The 3,589-nt window shown below is 39.5% G+C and overlaps 1 protein-coding gene across 1 annotated transcript in view; it reads left to right on the top strand.

The window, feature by feature from the left end:
• The window catches only part of LOC103050404 (high-affinity choline transporter 1-like), a 90,156-nt gene that overhangs the window by 532 nt on the left and 86,035 nt on the right, over positions 1-3,589 (top strand). The window lies entirely within an intron of this gene.

The following is a 3,589-nucleotide window of genomic DNA, read 5'->3' as shown; positions in this document are numbered from 1 at the left end:
GTAAGTAAAAGATGGCGGGGATGCGTTCGCCTGACAGGCTAAACTGGGCGAGTGCAACAGCTGGGCGATCTTGGCAGAGCAAGGTATGTCCTGGTTGGATGGAAGACCACTGGGAAGTCCCAGGGCAGTAAGCTAGATGGGGAAATTAAAAAACACACACACACGTACATCCTAGAAGAAGACAAGCTAGTTGTATACTGTAGTCTGGCCAAGAGAACTACCAAAACCTGTCCATTAGGTCACGAGCAGCTGAGTTTAGTAGCTATTACCTTTTTGTGTGTGTGGTTTAGTGTGATATGCAGACCCCACCGATCGGCTTACTTGTGGTCCAGCTCATTGGGCAAAGCCAGGAAATGGGTTAATTCAATATCCCAATGTCAGACGGTGGTTGTGTGTTTAAAACGTGGGCTGCAAAACACGTTTGCTCAAGACCATTAAATCAGAGTGTATTGGTGATGCTATATTAGTAAATATGGTATGTTTATTAATGCTGATATGTCCAATTGTTTTGCTTTATTTCATCTAATTTAATGCACAAGTGAGAGTCTCTAGCTCAAGTGTGGATAAGATCTTCCTTCCTTCCTTCCTTCCTTCCTTCCTTCCTTCCTTCCTTCCTTCCTTCCTTCCTTCCTTCCTTCCTTCTCTCCCCTCCCCATCTTTCCTTAGATCTTCAAATTTAGCAAGACATTCATTTTCCAGGCAGTGTAAAATTCACTTGAAAGGTCCCCCCCCCCCCGCCCACCTTCGGCCACTTTTTTATCCTGTTTCTGCTTTTCTTTTAAATGATTTAAATTTTGTGCTGGGTTCAAATGCTCTTGAGTGCCATCTGTGATGCAAACACACTAGAAGGGTGGGACATAAATATTTCTATTAACAAACAAATAAAATTATGCAGTCAGGTAATACTGCAAAAAGTATTAAGCAATATGCAGTAGATTAATAATTATAACAATTACAGGAAATATAGTCGGAAACATAATTCAAAGTATAATGCCTATAGCTTAAAATACATTAAGTTGCTTGAAGATACTAACTGCAGTGTCAAGAATTGTCTGATGCCTTATGAATATCGGTCTCTTTCTCTCCCCTCCTGAAGGTAAAATCAAGGCCATATGTCTGAGTTCATCTCAGGGCATGATCTATAACTTCTCAAACCCTGGCTGTAATAGTGTGATTTTAACATAACCCCCTTATACTTAGTTATTTCAAGTTTAGATCAAATTAGTTTAAGTAGCCCTTGTTTGAGCCTGTTTGATGTTATCCATGACCTCAAGGCTTAATTGTTGCCATGCTAAGCCATAATTTATTTGAACCATGGTCTGTGAATAAGAAATAATAACTGGTTCACAGATAATGCTGATTGATGAGTCATATAAATGATGAATTACAAGCCACCCGTGACTTGGTTTTTACATCACGCTAAGTCAAAACCAAGTAACCATACTGTGATGTGTAAATCAAACCAAAGTCTGGACTGGAACAACTGGATATAATTAAGAGATCACAATGACCTCAGCAGTTTGAAAACCTCATTAACATTTCTAATCACAGCAGCTAAAGTTGGATAGAGAGTTACTCTTGTGTTTACACAACATACAAAGCCAACATCAAAGTAAATTAGGGCTTAAGGTGAAGTATGAACTGAAATTTAGATTGCCAAACGCTTTAAGTAGATGCAAGTATTGAATTAAACCCAACGTTGGCTAGAGAAGACCTTTAGATTTAACCCACAACCCATCCATATTTCCTAATAAATACAAGGGAATGAATTAGGGCTATGCAAAGCTTCAATTTGGAAATTAAATTTGAAGCTGATTCAGTCAAAACTTTGAATAACTTCTACTTTCTGAAGTGGAACAGGAAGTCACATGGAACTGGTAAATCAAAGCAGATGAAATATTCAGAAAAATCAAGTTGGCTGCATTTTCCAAATTATTGAGTTGGGTTAACAATCCAGTTCAAATCAGTTTCTTAGTCTGCAGTTGATCCAAGCACTTTTTAATTAATAGCATTAAAAGTCTACAGACAGCAACTTTTATCACATATGATCATTATTTTAGGACTGTTCAGGCAGGCATCTATCTGTAGAAACCTGGCTGAAGTAATACAAGGTTTAGAAACAATATACTTTGTTTTAGTGGTAGTTTTCAATGCTGTGATAACTTGTTGCACATTTCAACAGTTACAGATTGATCCAAAATCTTGTAACAGCGAGCACATCTCTTTACCTTGTTATATTTTAACAGCTCTTTAGATTTTAGGATGAAGACCCGACTGTAGGGGGACCTATTGTAGCTTGGTTAGTACACTTTGCAGAATAATGAAGATTTTGGGAAATCCAGAAGTGGCCCTCTTGGAAGGGATTTTGTGAAGAGCTTTCTATGGGAAGTGAGGAACAATTCTGACTTTCGCAAGCCGGCCACCTGTAGTATATACAGCAACTCCTTGAGATGCCAAAAAGCCGGTCACACATAAGATACTGTACATATTGACTGGGTGCATAGATCATGCCAAGCCATCATTTGTTGAATCATTTGTGGAACAATCTGCATGTCTAGTTTCACATACCAAGGTTAGTGAGAAACCATAGTTTACAGATCACAATAACTGAGTTCAGATAATGTAGGAAGCCAAGAACTAAATCAACTACTATCAGGTTTTCAAGTTTGTTAGTATACCCTATAACAGTAAAGCTCTAGTAGTTCATGTAGTGTTTGCTTCCTGAACTTGGTTTATCTTCAGGGCCTGACATCAGTCTTGGAAGACTCGGCAAAACAGATGTCCATGCCCCGCAACTTCACGTACCAGCTTTGTCTGAAATTCCTGCACAAGCCCCATCCTCACAATCTGCCACGACTATGAATAGACAGGAGGAAGAATATAGTGACGGGAAGCACCGAGTCCTCTTCCTCCTGGGGTTCACTGACTCTCCAGTAACAGCCTCATGCAACTGGAGGGAGGGGCGGACTCTGCAGCAAGGTTTGTCTAATGACCTGGAGAGGGTGTGCCTGAATCTGGAGTCGATTCCCACAAAGACTTTTCAGTATTTCTTTGCATGTGGGAGGGGAGAGTGAATCCAATGGGGAGGTGGTTTAGAGGACTATGGAGATGGCCTTGAAGAAGGAACTCAACAACCATTATGTAAACATCAGCTTAGCCCGGAAAGACAGGATGGGGCTAGGAAGATTGCCCCACCTTGATTTTCTTTAGTATAAAAGGGGGATGGAAAGAATCTCTGTCAGGCTTTCAAGATTCTGTTGTTATACCCCATAACGATAGAGTCCCAGTAATTTAGGCAGTTTCCTGACCTGGCCTACCTCAAAAGGCTGACAACTACATTGCAGCTTAGCATGATCTATGAACTTAGCTATTGATTTTGTTTTTCTTGCTATCGTCCTTAGTCAATAAGATTTTGGAACATTACTGTATTTGTTCCAAAATTTTCAAAAGTTGCTTACTACTAGAAATATTGCAATAAGTATGTACATTCAAGATAAGCTATTCTTGTGCCAATTGCTCTCTGTCTCCAGCCATTATACAATGTTCATAATCATTGTTACTTATATCTTCTTTTAAAGAAGTCAGTGGC

The sequence above is a fragment of the Python bivittatus genome, unplaced genomic scaffold (genome assembly GCF_059951505.1).
Source record: "Python bivittatus isolate LINGU-HERP-01145 unplaced genomic scaffold, Pbiv_v1 ctg000340_np1212, whole genome shotgun sequence".
Lineage (NCBI taxonomy): Eukaryota > Metazoa > Chordata > Lepidosauria > Squamata > Pythonidae > Python > Python bivittatus.
The sequence above is the reverse complement of the archived record's forward strand: the minus strand, read 5'-3'. Positions and strand labels throughout refer to the sequence as shown.